Below are 14,258 nucleotides of genomic sequence, written 5' to 3'. Positions count from 1 at the left end.
CTCCTGATTAATCCAAACCCAGCATTCATAGGATAAAAAGGCAGACAGAGCCATTTCCCCATCTTTATTTGGAGTGTCTGTCTTGACTCTTCCAAAAATATGTGATTTTGTTAACTCTGCAATTGTTTTAATAGAGTGGGAAATCACCAAAGAGGTGATTCATGCTTACCTCAAATGAACTAAGAGGTTTACAGGCCATGGAGTAGATCACAAAAAATGCAATTCTTTTAGGTATGCTTTTGCCTTTAAGTCCAGCTTATGTTCTTCCATAGGCAACTGGTTGGCCACTTCTGTGGCAACAGAATAAGGGGTCTAGGTAAGCCTTTGATTGGCCTAAATAACCTAAAGGTATTAAATCCCATTTCATCTTGGACGTTAAGCAGGATTAGTACTTTGCTTAGTATTTGGTTGGAAGATCACCAATGAATGCTGTAGGTTCTATTTCAGAGAAAGAAACTGGCAAAACCACCTGAGCATTCCTTTCCTAAGAAAATCCTATGAAATTCATGGGGTTGCTGTAAGTCAACAGGGAATCTGAAAGCACATGTGTATACAGTCCTTGGATTGGATCCAGAAGAAGCTTTCTGGTGTCCTTAAAGAATAAAAAAAACAAATGGAAATTATATATATTAAACTTAGCAGAATCAGCCAAATTACAACTGTAGCAATCATTCTAAATGAATAAATGACCCCTTTATAGTCTATAACTTACCCAAAGGAGAAATCAATTTGCAGCAATTTATAAGAAAAACAGTGCTTTCAGACAAACAACAAACCACGGGACGAATGTGGAGAAAAGAAGAAAAAGGAATATTTCACATGGCTACATTTATTATTTATTGTATGTGCAATGCAATCCAGACATCCACAGGGGATACATTCCAAGATATTTGAAACTATGTCAACCCTACATTTTGAATGTGCTCAGCCTGAGGCATACCAGAGGATAGCACTGGAGAACCTAGAAGCACTGGCAAACACTTTTGGGAGAAAAAAAAATTGGTTTGGGTAGGTGAAAACATGTATATTGGGTTCATGGATTCTGTCTTCATTTCATTTCTATGCAGCCTTTCTCAGGACAACTCTCACAACTCTCTCTCTCATGCTATCCTGATATCAACCTTTTGGGGTCACTTCAGCTGAGAAAGAGGCTGACAAGATCAAGAGCCCTCACTGGGATTCATGGCTACATGGGAAAATAAAATTAGACTTTCCTTGGTTTCTGTGTTATAAACATCATAGCTCCACCCACCTGGTATAACATGTTGATTCTGAATTGGAAAACATGATAATATATCACAGTGAGAAGAAAAACAGCTAGTTTTGAATTATGTAACCACTGATAGCACATTGAAAGGATTGTCATATATTATATATTTAAGCTACAGTAGAAGCTACTTTTCTACAGTAGCTACTTTAAGCTACAGTAGAAGCTACTTTTCTACAGTAGAACTACAGAGGTTGAAGCCTGGATATTGTCTGGAAATCTTAGGCCCTAGCAATTCAAATAGGCATTCTTAGCACGTTATAAACTTCATATACCATCAGTCCCAGTGATGGCCCAGCTTACTTGTCTGAACATATCTTCCCTAATGAACCACCTTGAAGATTAAGATCATCTGGGGAGGTCCTGCTCTCGGTCCCACCTGTTTCGTAAGCGCGGCTGGCAGGGACGAGAGACAGGGCCTTCCCGGTGGAGGCCCCTCGGCTGTGGAACTTCCTCCCTAGCGATATATAAGACCGGCCCCCTCCCTCCTAGCCTTCAGGAAGAAAGTGAAGTCCTGGCTCTGGGATCAAGCCTTTGGTTAAGAACATAGTGCAATAATACATGTATATTTGTTCAATGACCATGGAAAGGCTTAGACTATGTCTCTCGGACGGCATGATTTTAATTGATTGTTAGGTTTTTAATGTTATTGTTTAACTTTAATTCTGTATATTTTAATATAAGTTGGATATGTGCTTTGTAGGTACTGAACAAGGGCCTATGTAAGCCACCTTGAGTCCCCTTCAGGGTTGAGAAAGGCGGGCGACAAATGTGGTAAATAAATAATTAATAATAATAATAATAAGCAGAGAAGGCCAGTGGATCCATATGATGGATCCATCCAGTTTTGAATTATGCAATCATAGATAACACATTTGAAGTATTGTCATATATTATAAGCAGAGAGGGTCTGTGGTTTCTTGTATGATACCTGAATATGATACTGGAATGTTAACTTGGAATTCAAATGCATGCATAGTAGACTGGCTTGATCATTAGGCAGAGTGAGGCAGCTGCGTTGGATGAGAGGTCTTATTTATTTATTATTTACAGTATTTATATTCCTCCCTTCTCACCCCGAAGGGGATTCAGGGTGGATCACATTATACACACATAGGGCAAACATTCAATGCCCATAAACACATCAAACAGAGACCGAGACAGACAGACGCAGAGGCAAGTTAACCTTCTCCTGAGGGGATGTTCGATTCTGGCCACAGGGGAGAGCAGCTGCCTCATCATCCACTCTGACGGCACTTCCTCATTCCAGGTCATAAATTAGTTAACCTTGCCTCCCCACTTTTTTTATAAATGGTACCTTATTTCCTACTTGATAGGTGCAACTATCTTTCGGGTTGCTAGGTCAGCAACGAGCAGGGGCTATTTTTTTTAATTTTTAATTGACGGGTGCTCATCCCGCCACGGGCTGACCTCGAACTCATGACCTCATGGTCAGAGTGATTTATTGCAGCTGCTCAACAGCCTGCGCCACAGCCCGGCCCCATAGAGGGGACCAACTACTTATAGCCTGCTCAGGACCAGTCTGAGTGCCTTTGATCCATGGAATGAAGGGGGAGCACTATCTTCTCTGTTGCCTCAGGTAGAAAAAATTCATTTGTCCATTCTTCATAGTGAAGTCAGAATGGCTGCAGCTAGTGACTTACATTTGTGGGACTGTCTGAGAAAAATATATATAGACATTCCAACATGTACCTTGTGCTTTTGTTTTCTGCAGTGCTCCAAGTCCTGAAAGAAAATATATATTACAAAGGACATGAAAGAGCCGTGAGGAACAAGGAATGCGGGATACTTGAACATATTAATAGCCGTGAGTAACTTATGAAATTCTAAAACTTTTTGAAGGTGTAATAATTGACACTGAATAACTGTGGCTGCCCCATAGATTTTACTAGTTCGGAAAAGATGGAGAAAGTGGATGACTGAGCAAGGGTGGTTTCTATGCCAAAGAAATAGTAATCTATTTCAAAAGTAGCAATCTCTCTCCCTCTCCCTCTCCCCCCCCCCTCTCTCTCTCTCTCTCTCATGTACATTCTGCTTTTTTCCCAGGATGGGAATTTGGATTTGAATTTTAGTCTGAACTTTATAGAAGCTCTCCATGGTGCTGAATCAGCTTGAGCCGAGGATGGCTTGAACAGCTTTGGGCTAAAATCCAGAGCAGTTTGACATGGAAGCCACAAAAAGTTGAGCGTTCCCTCCTACATCTCTAATTTGGATGAACTGGGGACCCAAAAGCAACAATGAATGGGATATTCTGGGCGTTCTATGTGCGCTGAGTCTCTTAGAGCCTTTCAGATAGAAGTGGATAGAAATAAATGCTTTCTTTCCAGTGTTTGTTCATGGCAGGCAGTCATGGAACAGTCTGAACCCCCTCCAGAACTGTCAGCCCCAAAAGGAAAACTAATCATTGCCAAAACATAATTCCATCCCAGGGGCACAGGGGCCAGTTGCCTCATGCTGGTTATTACTTTGGAAAAAAGTATTGAATTTTTGCTTTCCAAGAGGGGATTACATACTTTTGGCTTCTGCACATACTGTACGATAAAGAGGGGCTATAAATCATAGCGTACTAAACTCACACAGGCTTTTGATGCCTCGAGAGTTGCCAAGTTTGTCTTACGATGAAGCCAGCTGGCTTATAGGCCAAAGTAACAGCTTAAAAGGAGGATGCTGATATCTGTCAGAAGACCTAGAGGAGCAATATTCCTCTCTGAAGTCAGAAGGCACCATTCCCTTCAACCCTGTCAGATCTGATCTCCCCCAACACTTGAATAAGATCAACGAACCAATTGAAGCGGATTGAAGGATAGTAGCCAACAGGCCTGTCTCTTTTGACTGGGGTGTATTTATATCCTCATAGAATATACTGTCTAGTATGCTCATAGGGCAGCGGGATGAATGAACTGCTATGTATTTGCTTTGGAAGAAAGCATGGTATAGAAAGCAAAGAGCGAAATAAGGGATGGATCCAGATATAATAAAGGTCTGGTGACTGCAGAAGCCTTCACTTTTTGCCATTGCAGATGTTGGCATTTCTCTTAAACTTTCTATTCGGCCTCTAGCTCCATGGGAATTCTTCATAATATCCTTCTTCTTCCACAGAATATAAAATTAATAGACCCTGTGTTCCAGAGCTTCAGCTTGGTCATTGGGGTCTATCTCTTTAGCTATGCATATGGATTTCAAGTATAGCAGGGTTGGTTAATAACCAAGGCTGAGTGACTTTGACCCCAGTATAAATCTATCAAGTTGATACAATGGTGTGTTATTATGCACTTAAAGATCTGGGGTCCATAAGGCCTGAATTTGCATTAGTGTATCTCTACATTATGCATGTTGAAATAGAAGTCCTGAGAAACAAATTCAGGGACAGGACTGAAGGCTTTGAAAGGACATGTGCATACATATCTCTTGTGCTGTGTGGTACTCTTTTGAAGATTTTTTATGGGTTCTTATGCAGTTTTAAAACCAAATTTTAATATTTTTGATTTACTAATTGTTTAATTAATGGCTCAGTGTGTTAAAGCACTGAGCTGCTGAACTTGCAGACCGAAAGGTCCCACGTTCAAATCCGGGGAGCTGAGTGAGCGCCCGCTGTTAGCTCCAGCTTCTGCCAACCTAGCAGTTTGAAAACATGCAAATGTGAGTAGATCAATAGGTACCGCTCCGGCGGGAAGGTAACGGTGTTCCATGCAGTCATGCTGGCCACATGACCTTGGAGGTGTCTACGGACAATGCTGGCTCTTCAGCTTAGAAATGGAGATGAGCACCAACCCCCAGAGTCAGACATGACTGGACTTAACGTCAGGGGAAACTTTTACCTTTACTAATTGTAGATTTGTATCCTGATTTTGTATTACTTTTAACTTGTATTAGAGGTTTGTGATAATTTTAGAGATATTGTTCTTAAGTGTCCATTTTGTTATTAACATGGTTGTGAGTGGAACCTTCTCCAATACACCCGATCTTGATATTAGGAATTAGGTGAAAATAACGTAAATCTGAAATACAGATGTGCAAGTGCATTTACACTCATTACTATTAGAAGTGGCCAGAAGTTTCATTCTGTTTGTGGAATTGAGTGTTTAAACGTTGAATGGGATAAAAAGAGAAGGGCAGCAATATAATGAATGAAAAAGTGGATTGAAAGATCTGGATATTTCCAAAAGGGGTAATTTATCTTTTTTTATGGCTAGAAAAATAGTACTTCACAGGGGTTTGGAATGGACAAACCTGCAAAAACAGCTCTGTGGAGTATATGACCAATTTGTGACCTGGGCTTTGACCATACCTGTTGTACCAGAAGATCATTTGTAATGTGTTGTCGAAGGCTTTCATGGCCGGAATCACTGCGTTGTTGTGAGTCTTCTGGGCTGTATGGTCATGTTCTAGAAGCATTCTCTCCTGATGTTTCACGCACATCTATGGCAGGCATCAAGCAGACAAGAGTTCTTTTCCCCACTCTGGATACTCCACAGATATATAACCTCACTTACCTAGTTTCCAACAAACCCCTCAACCCCTGAGGATGCCTGCCATAGATGTGGATGAAATGTCAGGAGAGAATGCTTCTAGAACATGGCCATTCAGCCCGGAAGACTCACAATAACCCAACATTAATTTATAAATTTTTCAGAAAGACTGGGGAGCTTGTAAGAATTACAAGAAGTGTCTGACCTCTTCTACATTCAATTGCACTGAAATGCCATACCTCCAATTAGCGTTCCTGTAATTTCCAGCCTGAAATTGTGTTCTTGGTTCACTGTATGTATCCATTTGTCTTCATTGTGAGTTCAACAACTAGGACTGGGCATCCCATTTGGACACAGAACTATTACTTTAAAATGGCAGTGCATTATGTAAACCCAAACGCGGTGTCAGGCCAATACAGTTCAATAATGTATATTTCTTCAACGTTTTAACTGGAAGTTTGTTGCTGTCATTTGGTCAAAAGTTATACAGCAGATATCCCATTGTTATTTCCACAGTCATGTGTGCAGAAGTGGTCGTTTCATAGTTTCCTCTTTTGTTTTGGACCAATAACTCAGGGTTGCTTTTTTTTTCTTTATGGATAGAGGTCACTCTGCATGCTGGGTGTAGTCCCTAACAAATGCCAGACTGGATGGGATATCACAGTCAGGAGAGATTAGGGAACCACTCCCAGCTGATTAAAAATAATTTCCATGTGAAATAATACTGTTCCTAAACGTCATAGTGGAAAAATCCTCAGTGTCTGGATGCTCCAAAGGTTCTGTTCCCCAAAACTGAAATCCAGCAAAATACACAAATGCTTTAACTGGTTTATTAGAATCTTGAGAAGCCCTCTTCCAGGTCCCATATCATCAAAGGGGATGCCAATTGTGACTCATTGGTGACACTTTGCTTGTGAAATTTTCTCCTCAAAAGGCCCACCCAGGATAAATACAGGCACTGTACAGTTTTCACACCATGCATTATTTTTCAAATGCTCCCAAGCTTTTCCATGTGTTTTGCTGACTCTCAACCTGGTTTTTAGCATCCTGTTCCTTGGGCAGCCACCATGACATCTAGCACAAGGAGAGATGCTCTAATAAAGTTGTAATCGTGTTGTGAAAGCAAGGAAGCATACACAAGAATTGAAATGAGATACTCAGTGCTGTGATTTTAGCTTGTGACTTTGTTGGTTGGGATGCAGTTTCATACACAGAAACCATTATTTTCTGTACATATTTTCTGAACTTAATCTCACATATGAATCCACAGTGGCGCAGCGCGTTAAAGTGCTGAGCTGCTGAACTTGCGGACCCAAAGGTCAGAGGTTCGAATCAGGGGAGTGGAGTGAGTGCCCACTGTTAGCCCCAGCTTCTACCAACCTAGCAGTTCAAAAACATGCAAATGTGAGTAGATCAATAGGTACCGCTCCGGCGGGAAGGTAACGGCGTTCCATGCAGTCATGCCGGCCACATGACCTTGGAGGTGTCTATGGACAACGCCGGCTCTTAGGCTTAGAAATGGAGATGAGCACCAACCCCCAGAGTCAGACATGACTGGACTTAATGTCTGGGGAAAACCTTTAACTTTTACCCAATACCACATATGAAGAAAAGTCCTGAAGCCTTACAAATGTCACAAGTGGGATTTCCTCAATTAGAATATCACTATCATGAGTAACCATCTTACTGTATTTCATATTGTTCTGGATCTCCTAATGTATTACTCTGGATGTATATATGTGATCAAAAGATGAGTGGGAGAGGAAGAGTGCTTTCCCTCTGCTAGTGTCATATTTAAAGATCCGGCAAACTTATAAGAGATTATTGCAAGAATTGGTTTACATTACAGATGAGAATTGTGCAAACATCTAGTTCGTATGGAACTGCAACTCCTATCATACTCAGCCAGCATAACCCAGGGTGAGATATGCTGGGAGGTGCAATTCAATAACAACTTCAATTCAACTACAACTAGACTGCATAATTCACACTGTAAATTTATATAAATGAAATGCTATGTGATTTGTTGCATGTGCTTTGGGTTCTACCAATATAATAAGAAACATACAAGTGGCACAACCATTCTGATCATTGGATATGCATTTCAAAATCATTATGATTGCATATTAAAAGAGGCACAAATAAATCTTTACATTTTAATAATAACCTAGTGAAAAAAATCAAAAGCAGATTGTGGAAACTTCAAAACTAGAGCATGCCAAATTGCATATTTTACTGGGCTTTGAAATCTATGATATTGCTGGCAGAAGATACTATTATGTATTTTGGGCATTCACTACCTATAAAAATGCAAGAGGTGATAAATTCTTCATGTAGGACATTGGGATTTCCCCACAAAACAGGGATATCACTGATAATTAGAGGTAAGAATGATTGCTGAAGTATTTGGGTCGATTGTTGTTGGATATTTATTTGCTGATTTGATAAACAGCAATTCTCAAGGTTCACTTTGATCCAAAGAAGACTGTTAGTTTTGTTCCTGTTTTGTACTGTGATTTCACATGTGCATTTGGGCTGAGTGTGAACGGTGAAGAAGCAAAGGCAGTAAAGACTTCTTTCTGCTCTTGATACAGTTTAATTTTCATTCATTCCAGCTGGGTTAGTCAGAATTCATTTGAGGTTACTGTGCCAATGTCTTCCCATGGGAGAAAAAGTTGCCAGTTTTTTTTAAACAAACCGTATTGTTGGGGGTTACAGGTTTGGCAGGAGGATGTATTCTGACTTGTATCTTTAAGCTTCTTCAAAGAATTTAATGCAGTTGTCTATACTGGCCTTTCCTGCATTTTATACATTCAGGAAACATAGAATGGTAGGTTATGGAGCAAGAAACATCTCATTCAGATACTGTATGCTGTCACAGAAATGGAAAAACAGGTCCCATCTACACTGCCATATAATGGAGTTTCAAAATGCAGTTAAACTACCTTAAACTGGACTATATGGCAGTGCAGACTCATATAATCCACTTCAGTGCAATCAAACTGCCTTCTGAAACTGAATTATATGGCAGTACAGATGGGGCCTCGTGGACGATAAGCACAGGTGTAGTGAAACCACTATCAGTTTTCCACCCGTGTCTCTTCCAGCTGCTTTGGGTTGTAGGGAAGATCTCCATACTGCTGATCCTCTGTTAAAAATAAGGGCCAGAACCCAGATAGCTCCCACACAACCAGGAACAGCTGTAAGAGAAGCTAACATAAGCTGAGAGTTGACCTGTAACAGAAATAGATTGACCAGCCAGCCCTGCTGAGAGTATTATCACACCATGCTGTTATACTGCCATAGCAATGCATTAGTCCCATTTTTGCTTCCATCTTATCCAGCAATGTTGAATGGCCTCCTTTTCCCACAACAATTTAGTAACTAGTTCAAGTGTCTTATAGCACTTGCTTATCCCTCCCTCAAGGATTCCAAGGACTCCAAAACCACTTCAGGTGCTTTGGTAGGGAAAGATTACTTGTCTAGTATGTTTAAACAACTCTAAAGCCCCTCCTCTGATAACTGATCTTGTTTGTTTGCTTGCTGTTATATCGTAATTAGATTATAGCACATTCTACCATCATAATGTTATGCTACCCTTCTAGCTACAATCTTTTAAAAATTGATAAACCTATCACAAAGCAAGACGTGAAGTTCACAAGTTAGTAATGATGCTGTTAATGTGCACAAAAATGTGCAAATTACATTCTTAAAGTACAAATATGACAAGGGTATGATACAAAGTCTCAGCCATCAGTTACTCTCACAAGAATGGCTGGAGTGGATTTCAAATGGAATTACATGGCATAAAAAAGTAGTACAGTAGAGTCTCACTTATCCAACATTCGCTTATCCAACGTTCTGGATTATCCAATGTATTTTTGTAGTCAATGTTTTCAATACATCGTGACATTTTGGTGCTAAATTCGTAAATACAGTAATTACTACGTAGCATTACTGCATATTGAACTACTTTTTCTGTCAATTTTGTTGTATAACATGATGTTTTTGGTGCTTAATTTGTAAAACCATAACCTAATTTGATGTTTAATAGGCTTCTCCTTGTTATCCAACATATTCGCTTATCCAACGTTCTGCTGGCCCGTTTATGTTGGATAAGTGAGACTCTACTGTATGTAAAGTCCCTTCTTTGTTATCAAAAAGAAGAAAAACGACTCATGATGACATTTTCAGCTAAATGCATAGACTTTGGAAAAGTCCTTAACAGTGGAATAAAATCTTTACTCCAACCAATCAGAGTGCGGCAAAAGTGCATGCAAGTTTTTGAGTTCTGCAGAACTCTTCATTAAATGTTTTGTCTGTCTTTGTGGTGTTTTGAAATAAATACTGTAAACGTACAATGTTGATAAGGCTACACTCTTGAGGCACGGGCAGTTGAGTATTTATCAAGGCTGTAGTAGACTATATCTCTCTCTTTATGTCAGCACGTTATATCTCCTTTTTATACTTAGAGAGCTGAAATAGGATCGCAGTGATAGCAAACTACAACTAATCGCAATATTACAGAGTAAGAATTTATGCAGATATTTGTGAATGAGCTGGCTTGGCAGGTGCATAACAGATGGTTTGGGCAGTGGCGATTCAGCCTGGACTGTATTCAGTTAGTCTATCTGAAGAATCAGGTCATCGTGTAACATAAACTGGCACTGATTTAGTGCTGGCCTCATCCAGAAGGCAGGAAGGACAAAGAGCAGCCATCCTTTAGACTCCAGCAGCAACACAAATCACTTCCACTGTTGTTGTCTCAAGTTGACAGGGCCACTCTCTTCTTCCAGATCACTAAACTGATTGCAGAAAATGTGTGTTCCCTACACCACCTCCAGCCAAAAATGACCCCGTGCAGCTAGTTTGGAAGGAGCAAGAGCACTGCAGGAGGCAGGGTGTACTTTCCTTAGGCTTATTTCACCAAGGGTCTGCTTTCCAGGGCAGAAAGTATGAGATTCACTATGTAGAGATGTAGAGAGAGATGACCACTAATTCAGAGAACTATAAAAGAGGACTGAACAAATTAATTGTGGAGAAAGGTCTCAGTGGCTATTAAAGATGAAATTGTGTCTATATATTGCCTCAATTATCTGAATCAGTTTGACCCATAGTGTCATTGCTGAATAAAACAGGTTAGTCATCTGCTTGACAGTGGCTACTGTGCAAATGGTTGGTTGGACTACATAGTTCTTTCATCTGATGAAACACAGATCTTCTTTTATTTCAGCTTTCCTGAATAGTTGGGAGACCAAGAAATTGGACATCTTAAAAAACCAATTACAGATCCACCTAATAGTAGCATTGCCTAGCCCACATTTGACTAGTTTGCTTGCAAGAAGGTCAAGGGGGATTTTATTGAAAGCCTTACTGAAATCAAGATATGCTACATCCAAAGTATTCCCTGCATCTACCAAGCTTGTAACTCTATCAGAAGAAGAGATAACATTATGAGAAATCCATGTGGACTTTTAGTAATCACAGAATTCCTTTCTAAGTGATTGCAGACTGCCTCCTTAATGATCTGCTCCAGAATCCTTCCTGGTATTGATGTCAAGCTAACTGGACGTTAATTGTTTGAGTTTTATTTTTTCCATTCTTGAAGATAGGGCAACATTTGCCCTCCTCCAATCTGCTGGGGACTTCTCCTGTTCTCCAAGAATTCTCAAAGATTATTTATTTATTTACAGATTTATATTCTGGTCTTCTCACCCCCAAGGGGACTCAGGGCAGATCACAATGTACATATACATGGCAAACATTCAATGCCATATGACATACAGACAGAGACGAAGACACAGAAGCAATTTAACATGTTCCATCTTCCAGGCTTCTTAAAGGTGTGCTCGATTCCGGCCACAGGGGGAGCTCTTCATACACTGTGACACTGAGTCCTTAATGAATTACTTCTTCATTCCTTTCGACAGGCTGCTGGACGATTTTTATGGTGTTCTAAATTAGTTAAATTAGCCTCCCTACATAAGCGGTACCTAAATTTCCTACTTGACAGATGCAACTGTCTTTCGGATTGCTTAGGTCAACAACGAGCTGGGCTATTTTTAATGGTCGGGCACTCAATCCAACATGGGCTGGCTTCGAACTCGTGATCTCTCGGTCAGTAGTGATTTATTGCAGCTGGCTACTAACCAGCTGTGCCACAGCCCAGCCCTTATTGCCAGTGGTTCTCAAATGTCTTTGGTTAGATCTTTCAATACGCTTGGATGTAGTTCATCTGGCCCTGGAAACTTGGCTTTTAAATTTATTTCATTCATTTCGACATACACCGATGATATATTTATATAATGGGGATGTTCATTAGGATTGAAAAGTATCTAAAAATGCTCTTTTTTAAATGTTGCTAAATTTCCTTCTGCCACTTTGTCCCATTTTAGATCTAATAATTAAATATGTCTCCTCTTTATATGAAGAAACTTAATCTCCTCTGGCCACTGAAGTACTATACTGATGCCTTCTCTGGCATCTGACTTTTTGAAAAAGCCCAATCTCTTTGACTCTCGGGTGTCAAAACGAATGTTGCCTTGATGAAAAGGGCCAAGGGCAAGACATATATAGTGCTGTGATTTATGGAAGCAGTGGAGGGGTGATATTGTTCATGGTTAGCCCAGATTGTCAAAGAAATGTAGACCAGAAGCTCTGACGTGGAAGGGGCCCAGTAGCCTAAAGCTCCCTTTTTCCAGGAGGAGAGCATAAGGTGAGGGAAATGTTAAAGACAGCAGACGTGATGGGGAAGAAAGTCAAATGACCCCGAAAGGGCATTAAGAGAAACGAGGAGGGTGGAGAGACATAGGAATTGGTGAAAAAAAAAAAAACAATATGTCATCAGGGATACCTACGTGTTTATAAAAGCAGATCCTAACAGCTGTCTTCTCATACTATCACCTACATATATTCTATCATCCTGTATTTATTTCCAGATATATGTTGGGGATCTTTTGAAAATCCTTCCAGTAAACTAACAATGCATAAAAAGGGTATAAATGTCTTTTCTCTCTCTCTCTCTCTGCTCCTCCCTCTCTTTTCTGTTTACATTTTTCAAGGGGTATAATTTAATACATTTTAATAGAGCCCAACTATATGTTTGATTTTGATGGGGTTCCCTTGCACTCGAAGGTTAATTGGTTCTAATTGAGTGCTCTGTGACAACTTCCTTTCAGGATTGTTCATGGTACATCACAAACAATTATCATCGTCGTCGTCGTCATGTGCAGAGGAACACACCATGATCCATATAGGTTGACTACTAAACACACGTAGCAATGCAAGGATACCCAGAAGAATTTATTATTGTACTTATATTGCATCTTTTACATACATACCTAGTCTGGGATGTGTTGAACAGGTGTGGGCCACGAATGGGTAAACCTCAGGAGCCACCACTGTTTTAAGAGACTGGAGACCTTTTTGTGTAAAAAGAAGAATTAGTTGATTTAAAAAGAAACCTCTTGCAAGTAACAGCATTATCTGCAACTGTTTACTCCGTCTTTCTATTTTTTTTAAAAAAAAATGGGAACATAATGTAATAACACATTCCAAGTAATATAATAATTGTTATATGGCCCTCCATTTTTTTGCCGCGTTTGTAAGTTATAGATTTTAGTGATTTCCGAAGTGTCAATTTTTAGAGGCATTTTCCATGTTTTGTGCCATTCTTTCGCTTAACAGAAAATTGACAGTAAAACTATTGGTTAACTACCCGATAATTAAATCTGTTTTGCAGTGTAAATGATGAGTTATTCTTTAAGATTTTGCAACACATTGCATAACAGTAGTTTTTTACAAAGTAATTTCCCGGCTTATGCTGCTGTTAAACAATGGGGAATTGGAATGATCTGGTATTTCAAAAATGGCCCAGATACCGTATATACTCGAGTATAAGCTGACCCAAATATAAGCCGAGGCACCTAATTTTACCACAAAAAATTGGGAAAACATTGACTCCAGTATAAGCCGAGATACCAATAAAATTACATTAATTGAGGCTTCAGTAGTTTAAATGTTTTTGAATCTTTACATCAAACTGTAATTTAAGATATGACTGTTCAGCTCTGATTAAATCATTATTTTAATCTTCTTCAATGTAAATGTGCTTATGTATCCTTTTAATAATAATAGAGTGAAATAATAAATGTAATAATAATAAATGCAGTAAAATAATAAATGTAATAATAGAGTAAAATAATAAATGTAACAATAATAATAATAATAGAGTAAAATAAATGTAAAAGTAACAAAAATAATACCAATAATACCAATAATAATAGAGAAAAATAATAAATATACCATATATACTTGAGTATAAGCCGACCTGAATATAAGCCCACTAGGACCCTCACCCAAGTATAAGCCAAGGAGGGTTTTTTTCAGTCCTAAAAAAGGGCTGAAAAACTAGGCTTATACTCGAGTATATACAGTATTTGTCAGTGTGTCTTGATCTATTTTTCGCTACTTGTCATATAGGTGGGTGTAATTCCCCCAGC

General features: G+C 39.4%; 1 long non-coding RNA gene across 2 annotated transcripts; it reads right to left on the bottom strand.

Moving 5' to 3' along the window:
* Nucleotides 1-813: 813 nt before the first annotated feature.
* On the bottom strand, nt 814-13,178 carry LOC134298966 (uncharacterized). 2 transcript variants are annotated; one of them, XR_010006109.1, is made up of 2 exons: nt 13,098-13,178; nt 814-3,013 (listed from the first exon to the last, which is right to left on the bottom strand). It is a non-coding gene; the product is annotated as an uncharacterized LOC134298966 (long non-coding RNA). The 2 variants fall into 2 exon arrangements; XR_010006108.1 differs by lacking the exon at nt 814-3,013 and adding an exon at nt 6,572-10,995.
* Nucleotides 13,179-14,258: the final 1,080 nt, after the last annotated feature.

The sequence above is a fragment of the Anolis carolinensis genome, chromosome 4 (genome assembly GCF_035594765.1).
Source record: "Anolis carolinensis isolate JA03-04 chromosome 4, rAnoCar3.1.pri, whole genome shotgun sequence".
In the NCBI taxonomy this organism is placed as follows: Eukaryota; Metazoa; Chordata; class Lepidosauria; order Squamata; family Dactyloidae; genus Anolis; species Anolis carolinensis.
The sequence above is the reverse complement of the archived record's forward strand: the minus strand, read 5'-3'. Positions and strand labels throughout refer to the sequence as shown.